This window comes from Vulpes lagopus, chromosome 13, assembly GCF_018345385.1.
Source record: "Vulpes lagopus strain Blue_001 chromosome 13, ASM1834538v1, whole genome shotgun sequence".
NCBI lineage: Eukaryota > Metazoa > Chordata > Mammalia > Carnivora > Canidae > Vulpes > Vulpes lagopus.
The window spans coordinates 54,905,528-54,927,195 of NC_054836.1; the positions used below are offsets into that span (position 1 = coordinate 54,905,528).

The 21,668-nt window shown below is 33.0% G+C and overlaps 1 protein-coding gene across 1 annotated transcript in view; it reads right to left on the reverse strand.

The window, feature by feature from the left end:
* TFEC (transcription factor EC) overlaps positions 1–20,350 on the reverse strand; it is a 103,068-nt gene extending 82,718 nt beyond the window's left edge. Inside the window, exon 1 of the mRNA XM_041727703.1 lies at positions 20,328–20,350. The gene's annotated coding sequence lies outside the window, so the exon portion shown is untranslated. The remainder of the gene's footprint in view (positions 1–20,327) is intronic.
* Positions 20,351–21,668: the final 1,318 nt, after the last annotated feature.

Consider the following 21,668-nt stretch of genomic DNA (forward strand, 5'->3'; position numbering starts at 1 on the left):
CAGGCTTGGAGGCATAATCTGTAGCTCTGCTTGGAACCTGCCTATGTAAGGTGCAAAATACCAACTGGGACAGGACAGTGTCTGTGAAGGGTTTCTCTTTTTCAAATTTATTTCTAGCAGTGTCACTTCAGTGGAAAGGAAACTAAATTTGATTTTAGCAGTTATGCAAGGAATTGCATGGCGGAAACCTGAGCAAATTAGCACACTACAGCCCATGTATCTCATTGTTGTTGCTGTGCTGCCTAAAAACTGGCACCATATGATGCTATGAAGTCAGCTGGATCTGTAATCTAACACAGGTATCCAAAAGAAAAGGAATAGTTTGGTTTCTAATAATTTATGTGAAAAATATCTCTTCCTTGTTTCATGAGTTCAAAGAGAACAGAAAATTTTTTCAGCTTAATCACCACTGAACCCCACCACAAAATTTAGTGCACAACATATAATTAGCACTTAATAGCTCTCTAATGAATAAATGAAATTACTCAGTGTACGACTAAACCCACTAAACATATTGATGATATTTCCTGCACTTTAAGTGCAGCTAAAATCATCTGATCTCCTTCCAGAAAGATGTAAATACAAAAAAATGGCAAAGGATCTAGGGCAAAATCACACAATGATTTACATTTTTGAAATAAAAACTATTCCCAAAAAAAAAAAAAAAACTATTCCTGTACGCATAGACTATAACACCTGCAAGGGAGATGAACTATTATATAATCTTTTAAATTTACGCCTTGGAACCTTCTTATGGAGAAGACCACTTAGTTATAATAAAAGCAAAAGTGAACACTTACAAAATGTTATACAAAGTGTTATAATATCTCAGTAATCATCCTAAAAACTATATAAATATGGAAAAATTAAACAATCCGATGAGGAGATCCTAATAATTCCCATATTATAGGTGATAAATTGAAGCATAGAGTTCAAGTAAGACACAAAGTCATATTGGAGGCAAAATTCATGCTCAGGAAGGAAGTCTGTCTAAAGTTGAATTGTTTTTAAGTTTATTTATTCATTTTAGTAATCTCTTTACCGAATGTGGGGCTTGAACTCATGACCTCCAAATCCTGAGTCCTATGCTCCTCCAACTAGCCAGCCAGGTGCCCCTAAAGTTGAATTCTTAACATCACAAAACATTACTTCTAGTGATGAGATTCTTTAGGTACCTATCAAGTTATACTCATATAAGCTGTCCAAAAGAAATTGCTCTTCTACAGAACTGGAACAAACAGTATTATTTTGTATTAATACACATCTGAAACATTTATGCCCGTGGTATTTTACATTCAAGTGCAGCATACATGTATGTATCCATATTAGTATACTCTGGAGGAGGAGGAACAGAAAAAGGAACAGCATTAATAATAGCAAAAATAGCTGCAAACATTTATTGAATATTTTCTACACACTGTGATCAGCACTTCTCATGCATTACTGGTCTAATCCTTCCAAAAAATTTTGATAGGCACTACTGTTTATCATCTACTTAATCCATATTGTCAAACTAAAGACTAGTTAAATTAACTTTTTGGTATGTCAGGTGCTTTTTGGAGCCTCATGCTAAGGATTTGTGCTGTAAGAAGGAGAGAGGAGCCAAATTCTGTCCTGAGGAACTGTCCTGAGGATGGGGCTGCTGGAGAAATGAGCAGTGTGGTTTGCAACATGTTAATTCCTAGATGCCCATTAAATTACCAAATGCAAACATAAAGGAGGAGAGTGGATGCAGTGCACAAATAGGGGGATTGGTCAAGGTAGAGGCACCAAGAGTCCATTCAGAGTGAAAGGAGGGAAGCCAGGGAGTGTGGACAGACTCAGAAAGCTGGAAAATGGGAAATGTGTGTGTGTGTGGGGGGGGGGGGGGGTGAGAGTTTTTGGAAGTTCTCTTCCAATGGCTCACATTTCCTGAGTGACGTAGAATGTAAGAGCGGGGAGAGGCATGCAAGGTTGGTGAGGAAGGAGAGATTTGAAAGACAGATGGAATGAATTTGGACATGTAATTGAATTTCTAGGCAATAGTAAAAGCCAATTTGAAATTCAGAGTTATTAATTTAAAGTGAAACCAGACAGCCTGTTTGTTTAGGTTTTTCTTCCCTCTACTTCCTGTGGGCATGTCCAGAGTACAGTTGGGTTTAAATAGGATTGAGGTTTTGGCAGATCAGAAAGGTGAAGGAAGAGATGGACAAAGAATTTGAACATTTGAAGAGTGTGAACAAAGGCATTTTGATGTTGCCAGTGGTGATACTGTTAATAATGATGACAATAATAACAAAAGCTAACCCAATAGTGTATACTGTGTGCCAAGAAGAAACTGCTCTGGGCACATTGCATAAATTATTTTTTTCTTCACAATAATCTTACGTGGCATATGTAACTGTTATTTTCTCCATTTTACAGATTAGTAAACTGAAGCAGAAAAATTAAGTAAATTATTGAAGGTTATAGCTAGTAAGTGGTGAAGGCAAGGTTTAAGCCTTTTTATTCCAGGCAGTCTGGCTGATATAACAGAAATTCTATACTGCCATGAAGAACTGTGGAATCTATTCAGTAAGGAGAGAATTACGACCATGAAAGATAAAGGTAATGAAATGGTGGAAAGATCAATGAGTTGTAGGTCCCAGTGGAGTAAAAAAGACTTAATGCCAGTAGTTGAGGGTCTTCAATGATATGAAATAAAAAACACGATGTGTTAGTTGGTGATGGAATTCACGGAATTAAAAATCATGAAAGATGTGCCTATATCTGGAATGATGATGTCTAGAATATAATCGCATAAAAGGCTGGTTAACGTAATAGAGTCCAAGATCCCTGGGAGGAAAAAAGATCAAAGGATTAAAGGACCAAAGTTTTAATGATATCTATAGAAGTATTGAAATGACCAACACAAAACCAGTTTTAGAGAGAATGACCCAGATCCAGAGAATGACACAAATCCAGATAAGAGAATGAAGAAGTTCAATACTCAGATGATGATGATTGCTGGATGGGGCTGCCTGATTTAGCAAATAAAAATACAAGATGGTCAGATGCCTTTTAATTTCAGATAAAACTGATTTTTTTTAGTGTATGTCCCAAATATTGTGTAGGTCATACATATACCAAAAAAAAAAAAAAGTATTGTTCTCCTGATACTCAGATATAGCCGGGCATTGTATGTTTTATCTGGCAAACCTACTAATGGAGCCAGCATCTGAATTCAGATTTATCCTACTCACAGATTAAGCTCCTAAACTTGGTATAATATATCTTTATCATTATTATCAATTTAAACCAGTTAATAAATAAGTTTTACCAAGTCAGAATTATACTTGTAGCTTACTAAATTAGAGTAAATTTCCTTCTATGATCTTACGATATTATATTCATATGAATATATAAATGTGTATGGCATTTTACAAAAGCAAAAAGTATTTTAAAAGCGCAAACTGCAACCTAAAATTTTTATCAAGAGTTATATGTGTAATTAGATATCAATGGGCAGGCTCCTGATCATCTATGTTGTTAATTCAGTTTAGCGAATAAGTCCAATTATGATGACAGGAAAATAGCTCTGCATTATCACAAATCATCTTTCATCTCTGACATAAATGGGAAAAGATTCCTCTCAGTAATTCCATAGTTATATTTAAAACAAATTTAGCATTGTGTTTGAAGTTATGCTTTTAAAAGCAATAGGCCCCATAGTTTGGAATCAATGCTACGGTAATGTCTGTCATTTAAATATGGCTTTTTTTTTTTTTCTTTTTCCAATGCTATTTCAGGTTATTTCATCTTTAATTTAAGTCCTTATTGAATTATGTAGACAAAATAAAAAAAGATAGAAATATATGTGTATTAGAAAGAATACACATATCTAAATAATCTAAATAATTAATCTAAATCTAAATAATTCCAAATGAATTAAACATACAAATATTTTGCAATATGTGTTATAAGGTGATTTTGTAGTCTATTTGGACTTTTTTAGTGTTGTCATATTGGTTTTTCCTACAAATTATATGAGCAACATCAGAAATATATGTGGGGGATCCCTGGGTGGCGCAGCGGTTTACCGCCTGCCTTTGGCCCAGGGCGCGATCCTGGAGACCCGGGATCGAATCCCACGTCGGGCTCCCAGTGCATGGAGCCTGCTTCTCCCTCTGCCTATGTCTCTGCCTCTCTCTCTCTCTCTCTCTCTCTTTCTCTGTGTGACTATCATAAATAAATAAAAATTAAAAAAAAAAAAGATTCTCTCTCTCCTTAAAAAAAAAAAAAAAAGAAAGAAATATATGTGGATTATATGTTGCAAAAATATTTGTAATAAATATTTTATACAATCAAAATGTAAAATTTTTAGAGATACTGTATGTAAAATGTTGATTTTTCAATGTAATGTTATATACACATAATTCCAGTGACTTCACAATTCTGTGAAGAATTCAGTATAGCTATAGTAATATCTGTTTTGCAAACAAGAAAATGAAGAATACAGAGAAAGCTTGAAATATGACAAACTAATCAATTGTAAGTTTCATTCATTTCAACAGATATTTCTATTATGTTTCTATGATCTTTCTACTGTGATAACCCATATTCCCGAGTGTTCTATTTGGTACATACTGTGCCATATTGTTTCTGTTTTCATCGATACTATAATTAACAGCTATTAAGGATTACTTTATAATGATTGCTAGCACATTGTTAAACCTTACTAAAACAGTAGGAAAACTATTGTTAAGAAAGCATAAACTGAATGCTACTATAGCTGATAAAGGGACTGGACTTACTCTTCTAACAGAAACAACCAAAAAAAAGACAAAAATTTAAAAAAAAACTTTCTTTCCTTCTTTTTTTTTTTTTTTTTTTTTTTTAGATTTTATGTATTTAGTCATGAGAGACAGAGAGAGAGAATGGGAGGCAGAGATAGAGAGAGAAGCAGGCTCCCCACTGAGCAGGGAGCCCCATGCGGGACTCCATGTAGGATTTGATCCCAGGACCCTGGGATAATGACCTGAGAAGAAGGCCAATGCTTAACCAACTGAGCCACCCAGGCGCCCCCAGAAAACAAACAAACAACCCAACTATCACAAAACTGGACATGAGTTAATAAGAGAATGATCCCTGAGAGACAGGAGACAATCAAGAATAAAATAAGCTCAGTGATGCCCCTAGTTTACTGCCATGAGAGTTTTCCAGCCTGTCTTACATAGAAAAGTCAACCTATGCAGAAGCTGGCAGATTCTATAAGTGCAGAAAGCAGAAATGAGAATATGAGGAGACCAAGGTGGATAGAGTTCTCAGGACAGCATACTGGGGAGAAAAGAGCTGCACAGAGAAAGAACTCCAGATATCACCAGGTATCCCTCTTAAAGTATTCAACTACATGCTGATTAGCACATTTATGTGAGAAAAATAGCCCAAACCAAACAAAGAACTACCTGAAATAATTAGAGACAGCGGACATTCTGGAAAGCATGATTCACAGGCATTGGATAGAGAATCCAGAATGATCTTGTCTCAATTATGAGGATACTTAACCCTAGCTTTAGCACTGATCTGGTCCTATCTAAAAACCAAAACAAAAACTTAAAACCATGATCCAAAATTTTCAAATTCTTTCTAAGTCACTGAATTGTGTCCCAGAACAAAGTTCAAAAATATTTATAAGAATACAAAAATATCCAGCATCTAATAAGGTAGAATTTGCAATATCTGGAAACTGTTAAAAAAATTATCAAAAAGAGAGAAAAAAGAGAGAAAAAAGAGAAAAAATGATCAAAGATGTAAAGAACCAGAAGAACACAACCCAAAATAAGGAGAAAAATCGATCAAGAAAAATCAATTTTCAGGAATAAGAAGAAAATGCCATTAAAACATTATGATAATTGTACTGTAAATTTGAAAAAGCATGTGAGACGCAAAGTATGCTGGATTGGAATAAGAGCAGATTACATACTGCTGAGGAAAAAGGTTAGGAAATTTAAACTCATAACAAAATATACAATCCAAAAAGAAACAGAGTAAAACAAGAATAACAACAACAATAAAAATAAACACAATGTCAGTTAGCTGTGGGACAACTTGAAGTAGCCTAAAATATGTGCAGTTGTATTCCCCAGAGTCAGGAAAAGAGAGAGAACAGAAAAAAATATTGGGAGAAATAATGGCCAAAAACTTTTCAAGTATGATAAAAACTATAAACGCAGAGATCCAAGAAGTTCAATTAACCCCAAGCCCTAAACATCGTGGCATATCCTTACTAAATTGTTCAAAGCCAGTGACAAAGACAAAATCTTAAAAGTAGCCAGAGAAGGAAAACATGTTATGTATAAAGGAACAAAGATAAAGATGACAGCAGATTTCTGTTACTGAAGTCAGTGAAATAGGTACTAAAACATAAAAATGATAAACCTAGATTTCTAAACTCAACAAAAATGTCTTTTGAAAATGAAGGTGAAATACTTTTCCAGACATACAAAATCTGAAAGAATTCATCACCAGCAAATCCATACTATAAGAAATGTTGAAGGAAGAAAGGGACTACAGAGCACCTGAGTGGTTCAGTGGTTGAGCATCTGCCTTAGGCTCAGGTTGTGGTACCGGGGTCCTGGGATTGAGCCCCGCACTGGGCTCCAGTCCCACATTGGGTTCCAGTCCCACATTGGGCTCCCTGCTCCATGGGGAGCCTGCTTCTTCCTCTGCCTGTGTCTCTCATGATTAAATAAAAAAAAATCTTAAAAAAAAAAAAGGAAAGAAAGGGACTACAAATAGTAATTTATGGACAGATATGATTTTTTTCTATTTAAACTTCTCTAAAAGATAATTGACTATTTAAACAAAAATTATGACAAGTATAATGTGAAATTTATAATACATGTAAAAGTAAAATTCATGAAAAAATAGCACAAGCTTACAGGGAGGAGAATGGAAATCTACTATTGTAAGGTTCTAACAGCACACATCAAAAGGCATGCTATCGACTGAAACTAACCTGTCATAACTCAAGATACAAAATTTAAACCTTAAAGTAACAATTAAAATAACTAAATAGAATCATATGAATAAACCAACAAAGGAGATAAGATGGAATCATAAACAATATTTGTTTAATTTGACTAATCCAAAAACAGGCAGAAAATGAGGGAAAGGAGAACAGAAAATGGATGGAAAAATAAAAAAAAAGACAATTTAAGATGATAGATTTAAATGACCCAAATTAATAATTAATAATCTACATTAAATGTAAATTGTTTTATTACCTGTATTCAAAGGCCAAGATTGTAAAATTGCCTTTTTTTAAAAAAGTAAGGCCCAACTGTATGGTCTCTATGAGAAATACATTTTAAGAATAAAGTAATAAATACTTTAAATATGAAAGAATGGCAAAAAACCTTATTATAAAAACACTAGTCAAAAGAACATCACTATCAGTTGAAGCAGGTTTCTAAACAAAGAATATTAGCAATAAAGAAGTCCACTTTATAATATTGAAGGTGTTGAGGACCTAATGATTTTAAACAGTTATGCAACTAATGATAGAAATTCAAAATATATGAAGCAAAAACTGATAGAACTACAATAAGAAATAGAAAATCTTGAAATCTTAGGGATTTAAAAAAAGATTTTATGTATGTATGTATGTATGTATGTATTTACTTAGAGAGAGCACAGGGTGCTTGAGCAAGCATCGGGGGTGGAGGTGACTAAGGGGCACAGGAAGGGGGAGAGAATCTCCAGCAGACTCCATGCTGAGCAGGAGCCAGACCTTGAGATAATGACCTGAGCCAAAATCAAGAGTTGGACTCTGAACCAACTGAGTCACCCAGGCACCCCTGAAATCTTAGGGATCTCATCTAACCACAACAAATTCACATTGTTTTCATGTGTAGATGAAAAATTTACCAAGATAGAACATAGTATTGGCAACAAAACAAATATTTATACATTAAAAAAAAAAAAATCATGTCACACCAAGTATGTTCTCTACAGTCAAAACAGAATCGAAACTGAAAGATCTCTGGAAAATCACCAAACATTTGGAACAAAATAATATACTTCTAAATAACCCATGGTCAAAAAAGAAATCAAAAGAGAAACTGGGTATTTTGAACTGAATGAAAAGAAAAATAAGGCAGCTAAATATATGAGAGGCTGGTAAAGCAGTGCTTAGGGAGGAAATTTACCAGCATATTCCTATATTAAAAAGAAGAAATGCCTCATACCAGAGACCTCAGATTCTACCTTAAGAAACGAGAAAAAGAAAAGAAAAGAAAAGAAAAGAAAAGAAAAGAAAGAAAGAAAGAAAGAAAGAAAGAAAGAAAGAAAGAAAGAAAAGAAAGAAACTAGAAAAAGAAGGCAGATTAAACCCAAAGTGAGTAAAAGAAAGGAAATGCTAAAGATCAGAGTGAAAATTAGTGAAATAGAAATAAATTAAAGAAACCAAAAACTGGTTGAGAAAATCAATAAAACACAGAATTCTAGTCAAGCAGAATAGAAAATAGAGAGAGAAAATAAAAACCACTCAAGAAGGAATGAAAGAGGTGGCATCACTACAGACACTGATTTGAATCCAGCAATATATCACGTGGAAAACATAATCACGGCCTACTGGAGTTCCTCCTCTGAATACATCATTTAGAGACTTGACCAGTACCAAACAAATAAGCTAAAATCATGAATGGAGATGCTTCTGGGACAGAGACAATGGAGGGATGGGGGTTGGGGGTAGAATGCTGATTTTTAGAAGAACCTTGTTGAACTATTTTAACACCGATAAAAATGGACACCAACAAAGGATTTATATCCAGTGCAGACTTTTGCTATTGCACATTAACTATGGCATGAATTTTAAATTGATCATAGATTGACTCTTAAAGCAAAGAACATTTCACCATTTGAACTTGTGTCAGTCTTCATCACCTATTGTATGGCGGTGGTGAATATATACACATATGTGCACACTTATGGTATGGATTTGATGGGGATGGGGATGGTGTTCCCCAGGATTATCGGCCCTCTGCAGTAGAATTAAGACATAATATCACATTAAAGTTATATGGTGTCATCCTAAACTGAGGAAAGGGCTTCCCAGGCAGTTAAAAAAAAAAATGGAATGCGACTGGATTGAGGTTATTATCTTACCTAAAGAAGGGATACGTCAAACAGCAGGAGCCTTGGTCAGCAAAGTGAACGAAGTAAAATGAGAATTTTCCTGGTAAACACTGGCAGTGTTCATGCAAGGCCTGCCCGGGGCAGAAGGTGCTCTGCTTACCTGACGTAGCCTGAGGGCCCTGGAGGCTTTTCTCTTCCTAATGAAGAAATAAATTCACCCATTTTTCATTAAATGTTTGAGTCATCTAAACAATTCTCCTTTATTCTGACTCCAGGTCCATCACAAAGCTATGAAGATCAGGAAAAAATCATCAGAGGACACAAATATGTAGCAACCTTGGTAGCTGCTTTTCTCCTTGGAAATTGTTATTTTACACACATTCGTTTTCATCTAGGTTAAAGTGCATTCCTCCCAAAGATATTAGTCAACATTTAATATGCTGGAAAATATTTCTTTTTTTAGTTTGTAATTCTGAGTTAGTGGAGATTAAATAGATGAGCATGTTTTTAAAACTGTCAGGGAATATGTGTCTGAGATAAATGTGAAGAACAACATTATGCTTTAATTTTAAAATGCTAAATTACATTTTTCTTTCTCTGAGTTGTAATGAGCCTGGGAAACATGTAAAATGCTTGAGAGCTTTTGAACTTAACTGGTGAAGTGTTAAATAGTTGAGATAAAGCAGTTTAGCCGAATTGTAATTATTTTGTGTGATGTTTAAAAAAAAATAGACTTACACATTTAAAAAAAATCGCTGGAGCTAAATGTATATCATATATTATGTCTACTGTATAAATTGCATCTTTAGTAGCTCAATAGTACCCGAGTAGTCTTGAGAAGATAATGCAATTTAAAATTTACTAAATTATTCCCTAGGCAGTTTACACAGTAGGGGTATATGACCTATTAAAATCAAAGTACAATTTAAAGACTATAATTCATCTTGGCCAAGAGGCGATTTCAAGTTAAATATTGGAATTCAATTATTCTCTCACCTAAGAATTATTTGTATTTAAAAAAGCACAGTGAAAAATTTTTAAGTGGTATCATGATCTTTGAGATCAGTTTCTGTAAAATGTAAAGCACATTTTAAATCAACATTTATTCTGATTTTTCTACTAAAATTTCTTAGATTCAAATTACTGCATATAGAGTTTTGTAAAGGGGAGAGTTAGATGGATCTTTGGGACAACCCCTTTAGCCCAGAAGGATAAGGCCATAAAACATGAGGCAGGAGCTAGAAAAAACTCTTTATTTTCCATAGCTTATATTACTACAGATTCCCTAATTTTCCACAAAATTTGATTTACTCATTTCAGGTGCTTAGGGATGACTTATTATTCATGGATGTTTTCATGTATGAAAACAGAGATGAATCAATAACTTTCAAGTGCTACTCTGAGCATGTCTGCAATGCCTCTGATTTCAGCAAAACCAAAATGGGACCTCCAGTGAGATCTTGATCACTCTTGGCTCTGATCATGGAATAGAAGGTGTAACAAAAAATGAAGACAAGAAAAATATGGAGAAAGCTGTAGACAATTGACCAAGAATTTTGGATATCCATGAAAAAAAAAGCATTTAGCATGACTGATTTTCACTTTGTTTTGCTTAGCCCAGGTGCACAGGGCAATTAACAGATTATCCTGTCTCAATTGCTTTGACTGTTGATACCTACTTCTACCTTTTTTGGTCATGCATTTATTTGTTAATTTAGCAAATATTTATTAATATTTGTGTAATTATAGCTAGTACTCCCCAAAATCACTTTTAAATAATCCATCTTTAGTCAAAATGGTGTCCTTCACTAGTCTTTCTTCCACTTACTCTACATTCCTTCTCTAATAACGTGTTTGGCCATTAACCTCCAGCTTTCAGTGCTGTCAAGCTGCTCTTCAGTAAATGAAATTCCTTGAGGGAAGAAGGAAAAGGAGTTCTTGCCTCATTTCTAACCTAAAGTAACAATATGTCACCAAAGCCTGTCGTTCACTGAAAACCTTGAAAATCTTCTCACCATTTTCTCCTCAGAAGTTCCACTCTATCTCTCCAATTTATCTAAGATATTTCAAAAAGAACAAATCCATATAAATATTCATCATTTGAGGATTTTTTTCCCCTTGTTTATCTTGAAAGGGAATAGTATCTTGTGTGAATGTTTAATAGGCAGAGTTTCAGGGAGTGTTGCAAAATAAAATGAGGATTTCAAGCAAAATGAAGCAATTTCTTTTTCCTATTTTTGAGGGAGTTGAAGAGACTTGGAAGTTCCTGTTTCCCTTACATTGTATGACTAGAGGATTGCCTATTTTTTTTATAAGGCTGGCCCTGCTCTCCCTGAATCTGGGCAAATACCTATTTCAATTTTGCCAAGTCAGGAAATAGTTAAGTATTACATTAAGTGTGACTTGAAAACAATTCAGAAAATCTGTCCTTAAAAACCTAAAAGGATTGGAAAGTAAATTGTGGGTGGACAGATTTAGATTTGTGGAAGTTAAGTAAGCAGCAAAGTAAAAAGCTAAAAATTATATATCTATGTCTGAAAAAGAATTAAACTGAGTTCCTGACACTGAAAAGTTCTAATAGTCCAAACAATATGTACAAAACATTTTAGTTATAACTCTGAATAGTTTGACTGGAGATTTTTTAAATAACAACGTGGGAGAAAGATGACTTGTATATAAACACTTTATCTATGAAGTAAAATTTATTAATTTTTAACACTACCAAAAAAGAATGTTTTGCCTTCACAAGTCTCAATAATAAATAATAAATCTAAAAATAAAAGACAAAAAATATATCCTGAAGTCATAAAGCAATTGCAGAAAGTCTATTAGATATATCTAGTTCTTCAATGTATATACAGGCTATTTTTACAAAGATCTACTCTCTCATTTTTTATTATAACATTTATATTTCCAAGGATATTTCCAAGAAGAGAATATACTGAACCTGAACACACTGAAATAATAAAAATAAATGCAAATGCTGAACACAAAGAAATAATAGAAATAACACAACTTGTAGAAATAGGAAAATAGGTAACTATAATTTGTTAAGATATGTTAAATTTGAGGTTTGTCAACATTGCATTTCTCCATACTTGATTCTTGGCTAACATGCTGAGCTCAAATACATAGAAAGAGTAATTATTCTTCAAGTTCAATGAAATAGAAACCAGAGTACTCTAGAGAAGATCAACAAAGCTGAAGTTGGTTCTTCAACTTTTCAAGGAAAAAAAAGCCTAACAAAAGAGATAAATCTCTGAAAAGATTGATAAAAAAATAGAGAAGACATAAACAATATAATAAAAAAGATATGAGACTAAAAAGATAAGAGAATATAATCAATATCTATATGGAAATGACTTTGGAAGCAAAACTTAAAATTGCCCAAAAAAACACATCTCATCAGAATTGACTCAGTACGAAACGAAGATCTTGAGTAATCCTAAATACATATTTGATACATATTCCCTCTTCATGTTAATGATAAAAGTGTTGAAGAGGAAAAGTTCAAATATTCCCTGAAATGCTGCTAGAGCCTTACCTCCAGGTTAGGAGACCACTATTCATCAACAATGTAATAGATATCTGTCATGATTCTTAGCTATAATTTTATATTGACATGATTTATTCATGTAGGTTTTTAGTGAGTACTGCTTCCTTTTTCCAAAGCAGTCATAATTAACGATTAATCCTATACCAATAACGTGTTAATCAATAGTTAAAAAATCTCCCCACCTTTCTCCTTCTTACTGCCCCTACCTTAGTTGATAGGTTCATGATTCTTGTATCAAAAATTATAAAAACTCCCAAATGTTTTTTTTTTCTTTTTGCCAACCACAATTAATTAATCTTTTTACTAATCAACTTTAAATATTTTTAGATGGGCTCCTGGATGACTCACTCCATTGAGCTGAAACCAAGAGTTGGTTGTGATCTCATTATCATAGATCAAGCCCTGCATTGGGCTCTACCCTCAATGGAGAGTTTGCTTGGGACTCTCTCTCTCTCTCCCTTTCTCTCTGCACCTCTCTCCACTCTGCATGCTCTCTCTCTCTAAAATAAATAAATCTTTTAAAATGTATTATATATTTTCATAAATTGATCTCTAATGGTCTAGAGTAAATTTTAATCTATCAAAATATTTTATCATTTTTAGCTTCTAGTGGTGATATGTACTCTGACTCCCAGATCTGCTTCTTTAAAATAATATGCATATATGTATATAAATATATATAATATTAAAACATATAAATATATATATTTATTTTATAGACATAAAAATAGGCATATATAAAGCAATATAAATATGTGTTTAAGTATACAGCTCATTTCAAAATCCCCAAAGAAATCGAATATTGCTAATTCTTAGCAAAATCTATAAAATTCAATATGTTTTTTTTCTTTTTTTCAACATTTTCTTATATTAAAATGTCAAGTATATTCATTTATTATTCATTTATTATTTTTCTGTCACCAAATAAAGACGTCAAATTAATTCCTAATGGAAACAAATGGATAATTTTTGTTAATTTATACAAAAATACCTACCATGTCTTTATCTGAAAAAAATAAGATTATTTATAAATTGAATATTTATGAACAAATATTGAACTAACAAATTCTCTCAGATCACCTAATACAAACTATAGTATTAGGTATTTCAGTATTTTAGTACTTAATAATCTACTATTATAACCTTAGAAAGGAGTATCATTGAATTATACAATAAATCTGAAGAAAATATAAACATATTGGAAGTAAAACAAATTGGAAGTTTCAATAACAAAATTTAATTCAATTTTATCATTTTTTAAGATTTTATTTATTTATTCATGAGAGACACACAGAGAGAGAGAGAGAGAGAGGCAGAGACACAGGCAGAGGGAGAAGCAAGCTCCATGCTGGGAGCCCGATGTGGGACTTGATCCCAGGACCCTGGGGTCACACCCTGAACCAAAGGCAGACACCCAACCGCTGAGCCACCCAGGCATCCCCAAAATTTGATTTTAAAGTAATAAGATTCCTCTCTGACCAAATTTGGAACACTCTTAGATATCTTTACCACATAAAGTCAAACTTAATAATGTAAATATCATAGAAACATGAAATATTTTTTTCAGAAATGTAGTTGAAGAAATAATCCCTAAAGATGAGCAAGACAGAACAAAATGTAAGGGCACAAACCCGAAAATAACACATTGACACACATACTCAGGAAATGCACAATGAAAGCAACTTAAAATTTCCTCTAAGCTGAAACCTGAGCATGATTGCAATTCTCTATGCAGAATATTAAAGAAAAAAAAAGCAAGGATTCAAATGATAAAATATATTCACACACATTGTAAGCTACTGTATTTGGTTGTATGTAAGAAGGATTTTTTTTAAATAAAATATTTTATGATCAACAAGTTAACTTTTAACATTTAGGTGATGCTAAAATAGTCAACTTAATGAAAAGGAAAACACTCCAAACACAAAAAAAGTTTAGAATGTTACTTTTAGAGTTTAGAGTTTTTTAGAAATTTAAGCTTCCCAACAGCTGTGACATAATGATATGCTATATATCAAATGAAATTAATACAAGATGAGATGACTCTTTCATCACAGCAGGCAGACTAAAGTTTAAAAAAAAACTGAATATGAATCAAGTTATTAGGCATTTAAAGGGCAACTCAGATATGCAGCAATACAGAAATATTTATCTTGAACTGAGATTTTAATATACTTTATAATCAAAGGTATTTTTAAGAAATGACATTATTTTAAGAATAACTGCTAAATTCGAAAAATATCCCTCCTTCCTTTTCCTAAAAAGTCTACTTGGCTAAATATAAAGAGATTTCTTTAGTCTCTTTATACTGATTGCTATATGTATGTAAAGGATACAGCGAGAGAAATTCTGTAGTTGCCACATAATACACAAATCTTACTTTAAATAATTCTCTTATGAATGCTAATAACTTTCTATTCTGATCTAAACATCTGCTTATGATTCCTGTCTATGATAATGTGCTTTATTTTTTTAAAGATTTTATTTATTTATTCATGAGAGACACAGATAGAGAGGCAGAGACACAGGCAGAGGGAGAAGCAGGCTCCATGCAGGGAGCCCAACATGGGACTCGATCCCGGGTCTCCAGGATCACGCCCCAGGCTGAAGGCGGCGCTAAACCGCTGAGCCACCCGGGCTGCCCAATAATGTACTTTAAATACCACATATCAAATGAGAAATCCATTTTTGATTCTGTATGCCATGATTTTAAGTAAAATATATAGTATTACTTAAACTAGAAAATATGTATTTATCACAATAGAAATATATACAAGACTCTAAGATGTGAATTTATTCACTGTTTATTTCTTTCTCAAAGATTAGCCCCTATGCATTTTTATGATAAAAAACAGTCAATATGGGGGATCCCTGGGTGGCTCAGCAGTTTGGCGCCTGCCTTTGGCCCAGGGTATGATCTTGGAGTTCCGGGATCGAGTCCCACATTGGGTTCCCTGCATGGAGCCTGCTTCTCCCTCTGCCTCTTTCTCTTTCTCTCTCTCTCTCTCTCTCATGAATAAATGAATAAAAGCTTTAAAAAAAAAAAAGGTCAACAAACTAGGGATAGAAGGGCATTTCCTCAACTTGATAAAGGGTATCTTTGAAAGAAAAAAAATACAGTAAACATTAAAAAAAAACATACAGTAAAACTAAAAGAAAACATGCAGTAAAAAAACATACAGTACATTAAATTGATACTTAATGAAGAACAGCTGGACATTTTCCCATTAAAATTGGGAACAAGATAAGAATGTCTACTCACCTCTAATCAATATTATCCTAGAGAGCCCAGCCAAGGCAATTAGGCAAGAAAAATAAATAAAAAGCATCCAGATTGGGAAGAAAGAAAAACTCTCTATGGCAAATGACACAATCTTGTACATAGAACATTCTAAGAAATGATCTTGCAGAACACACTATCAATAAACAAAAATTTATATTTCCATAAACATATTTATAAATAAATATAAATAAATAAATAAATTTATATTTCCATAAAATGAGCAATCTAAAAAATGAAACTAAGAAAACTACTGTATTTACAAACACATCAAAAAGAGGAAAATTCTTAGGAATAAATTTAACAAAATGCAAGACATTCTTCCTAACCCATATAATATCATTGAAAGAAAACAATGATCTAAGTATTTAATGGGATATCCCATGGTTATGGATAGGAATATTCCATTTGTTAAAATCGCAATATAGATTCAATAAAATTAAATTGATCTACAGATAACTGATCTATAGATCCAACAAAATTCCAATCAAAATCCCAGCAGGCTGTTTTTGCTGAAATTGAGAATTTGATCCTTAAATTCATATTGAAATTCAATAAATCCATAATAACCAAAATAAGTCTTAAAAAAGAAACTTAAAAAACAACAAAACTTAAGCTGGAAGACTTATAATTATCAATTTCAAAACTTATTTAAAAAGTACAATAATCAGTACATGTGGCATTGCCTAAGGATAGACATAGATTAATGGAATATAATTGAAAGTCTGGAAATAAACCCTTACTGTTATGGTCAATTGATTTTCAACGAGGGTGAAGACAATGAAACAGGAAACAACAATCTTTTCAACAAATGGTGCTGAGACAACTGTATATCCACATACAGAAGAATGAAGCTGAACCCTTTTCTCACACCAAACACAAAGTTGGCCTAACATGGATCATGACCCTAAACATAAGAGTTAAAGCTATAAAATTCCCAGAAGAAAACATAGGAGAGAATATTTGTGGCTTTGGGTCAGTTAATAGCTTCTTGGATATGAGAGTGAAAGCTCAAGGGATAAAAGAAAAATAATATAAACTAGATTTCCAAAATTAAAAATGTTTGTCCTTCAGAGGACACCATCAAGAGTGTGAAAAGATAACCCACATAATGGGAGAAAATACTTGCAAATCACATACTTGACAAAGAATTTTTATCTAAAATATATAAGGAATTCTTATAACTCAAAAATATAAAGAATTAAATTTAAAAATAGACAAAAGATATGAATAGATATTCCTCTAAAAAGATATGAAAAATAGCAATTACTACATAAAAAGATGCTAAGTGTCATTATCCATTAGGGAAATATAAATCAAAACCACAACTTCAGCCACACTTGGATGACCACAATAAAAGAATGACAAGTGTTGGTAAGGATGTGAAGAAATGGGAAAACTCACGTATTTCTGGTGGGAATGTAAAATTATGCAGCTACGTTGGAAACACTAACTTGGCAATTCCTTAAAATGTTAAACATAGAGCTACTGTATGACCCACTGATTCCACAAGTATGTATATACACACCCAAGTGAAATGAAAACATCTACACAAAATCTTAATACTTGTATACTATAGCAGAAATACGTACAATAGCCAAAAAGTGAAAGCAATTCAAATGTCCAAGTAATTAATGGATGAATAAAATATAGTACATCCCTACAATGAAATATTATTTACCAATAAAAATGCTTGAGAATGAAGTTCATATACATGCAACACTATGGATGGACCTTGTAAACATCACACTAAGCTTTTAAAAGAAGCCAGTCACATAAAACTACATATTGTTTAATTCCATTTATGTGAAATGGCTAGGATAGGCAAAAATAGAAAGCATAATAGTGATTGTACAGAGTTGAGAAAATGTGGATAAGATGGAGTGACTGCTAATAGGTGTGATTTTTTTTTCAGGGGAATGATGAAAACATTCTAAAATTAGATCGTGGTGATGTTTGCACAACTCTGTGAATATGCTAAAAACCAGTGAATTGTACATTTTAAGTGGGTGAACTAAATGGTATATAAATTATACCTCACTGACACTATTTTTTAATGTCCATCTCATTATCTTCTTACAAAGAATGAATACACTTATATTGTCCCAAACACCAAAAAAAATTAAATTTTGGTACTTTCCCTCAACTACATCAACTTCTTTACTTGGCAGGATCAAATCCTGTGGAATCTATCTCAGCAATCTTCTTTGAACCAGTTCTCTTCTCTTACATGCTCACTTGCCCTGCCTCAGTTGAGTTTATCGTGGTTTATAGTCTCAATAATCACAGCATCTTGCCAAAAAGTTCTTGCGTCAAGCCACTAGTCTCTATTGACTCCAGAGCTGCTACTCACTGACTCCACACTGGTCTTCCTAAAGTACATGCTCTTGTAGATCTTCCAAGTTCCCCCCTAAAGCCCCCCAAAATTAAGTTCAAAACCTTTAGCATGGATAAAAGGGACTTTTCAGCCTGACCTCCCACAAAAAATTAACCAAACACACCGCAACTTGCCAACAAGTGCTCAATACTCAAAGTAATCTTCCAAGCAACTTGCTGCTTTTTCAACACATATGCTCTTTATGCCTCAGTAACTCCGCATAATCCCCTCCACCTTCCACCCTTTCTGCCTGATTAACGTCTATAATCAATTAAGGCCCAAGTTTAAATGTTACCTTTTCTATGAAGTCCTTTAGGAGATTCGTCAGGCATATTTAGTGACTCCTTTCTCCTGCTTGGGAAGAACTACATTCCTACTTCATTATGGTACTGAACACTGTTGGGTTGTTATTTGTTTACACATCTGTTTCCTCCAAGCGACTATGAGAATAGTGATGATGCTTCTATTCATCCTTGATATTCCAAGGCATCTATTACAATCCTGGCTATACCAGGAAATGCTTTATTAATATTTATTAATGCACGGAATGTATACAGAAATAATAAGTGGGTGTACATACCCATTTACTTCAGGGTAAGCAGAGACATTAATGCTGAAATCCTCCAAAAGCCCCACTCTTAAATTTACTACTTCACCCAGCTTTTCGTGTAGGATATCAGAGCTAGGAGGACCTTTCGCTAGTTTAACTTGGTAACATAAAGTCAAAAAATGCTCCCTAAGTACTCTTAAATCTCTAAACTTATAAACCCAGAAAAATTTTAACTCACCACAGAAAATGTTGTGTTATAACAAATCATTTATTAACCAAAATAAAAAGGAGTTCTCTGTTACAGATGAGGAAAAAAAAATGAGTATCTGCCTCATTTAAAATCTAATATATCATTATGGTCTAAAACAAAAGAAAATATGCTGAGCTAAAAACCGTCCACCAGGAAATGTAAAAGCTAAATTTGTAGATTCATGGATTAATTATAGTGAATCATAATAATTTTCCAACAATATGTTCTTATTAATTAGTGATGATGTCATAAATTTTTTTGTTGGCAGATACATCCTAGGTAATTAATACAGATTTCATTATTGTGAGATAATGAAATTATGTTTCTAGTCAGTATCATATCCATCAATCATTTTCAATACATTTTAATAGATGTTAAATTAATGGAAATCACAAAACTAAATCTCTAACTCAATCTCATATTTGACATTTGACTTCAATTTGTCTCTAAAGTTTGAGATAAATTTGATTTGCTGTATTTACCAATATGCAGTATACTTTTTTATAATATAATAAACAGCTAAAAATACAGAAGCTTTTAATAATTCTAGTTTAATACATGTTTTTAGGTAAAATGATAATAAATACTATGAAAATATATGAAATTTTAAATAATCATATGCATTAATTAGTTTTAGATGGAATACAATTATATTTCATTTATATCATGATACCTAATTTCTAAAATTAAAATTAGTTGTACTAACATGATAATGTAAATTAATAATTAGAATACTAACTTCCTCTAGAAACTTAGTAGTGATTAGCAAAGAAAGGTATTTTTCAAGCATCTAAGTGCAAAAAGTAAGATTTACCTTGCCTTGCATAATGAACACACATAATTAAATAACAAAGGATAAATCTTAAGAATACTTGCAAATCTTGTGCACAAAAATATAAGTTGTTATTAAAACATATCCATCTATGAAATAAATTTGGCTAACTAACTTAGAAGAATTCAGAACACTTGTCTTAGAAACTTCTTGGGAAACTTTCCATTTTTCCCCTTATTATGATCTAAAGTAAATAAAAGGAATCAAAACTTCTGCCAACTATATAACTCAAAAATATAAGAATCTATAGTTACATGTTTGGAGAGACAAGATCCTTGGTGTCTTTATGTGTCACATGCCAATAATTTAGTCTCATTTAAAATAATACAGGGAGTATCAACCTTTCACCACAGCTTCATACATCATTCAAATGGAAATATACATACCTGCCCACACCAACCATATTCCAGCATTGTAGTGTCGAAAAATATAAGGCTCTCAAGATTCTGAATATGGGTGCAAGTGCTGTTGATTCATTCAGAAAGAATCTGCTGTTTTCCCTCTGCAAGGAGTGGTTACCCACTACAACTTCTTACCCAGCCATCGACACAGACACAATCCAAGCTTTGTTGTAATGTTGTAGTCTTACAGCGAAAAACCTGTTGATAATGAACCTGAACCCATTATTTTGAGTCAATGAATTGAAAGAAATAGGGCAAAGAATGAAAGCCACAGGGCCAATTACGAGCATTCTTTGATGTATTACTTGCTAGCACCCACCATATCACTTTGTGTCTTTGTCTTGATCCCCTCTGTTACTCATTAATTATTCTCGAAGGGTCAAAGTTCAGAGAGCTAATTGCACAAACCGTCTTTCTTGGTAGGGATCCTCCCTTCTCTGACACTTTCCCCAACTGTGCCCAGCCACCTTGCATTATGCCAATTAACCCAATTCTTGGCATTTTTTTGCTTGTCCTTCCAGAATCTTTTCAAGTTTTGCCTAAAATATTTTCACCGGGTTGCCTACACAATAAGCCAAGGCAACTCTAAGATGTGATTTAAAACTTTACCTTCTGGTACAATCTTTGCTAAACTTCTAATGATATACAGTTAAATTTTTTTCTGTCCCAATTATTCCATAAACACAGTATTATTTATAACGAATAAAATTAGCTTAACTAATTGGCGAACATTCAGTAATAGTAAATTATTCTTCTACCCTTCTACACAAGTCACAACCCATTTTAATAAAAATGACTTCTTTTCCCCATTCATCAGCCAAGATCTGAAATGAGATCAGTTCTTATTATGGCACGTTGGTGAGGTTTCCATAATATATGAACTAAGTAGCACTTCAAAAGTAACAGGATATTTAATGGAACGAACTGGTGAGTCTACAGACTCTCTAGATATTTTCAATATTTGACTATTGGTATAATTCTGAAATACAATTCCCAAAATGATCATGCCTTATGGTGCTTCCTGAGATCTATAAGGTATATCATGCCCTATACCTCTTTATATTTTTCAAGATCTTCAAGAATCCATTGCTTGCAATATATTTCAGTTTTAATAAGTATCTGACAATTGTTTGAAAGCATCTATATCAGAACTTTGCCATAATTAAGTACTTGATTTATTTTCAATTACTGTAGTTTGCTTTCATTGATTAATAATTATTGAGCAGCTACTAAATAACAAGCATTTTCTGGCTGCTGTGGATAAAGGGTAAATTAATCATACAGGGCCTCTGCCCTCACAGAAGTGTAGTCTAATGTTCTTGTCAA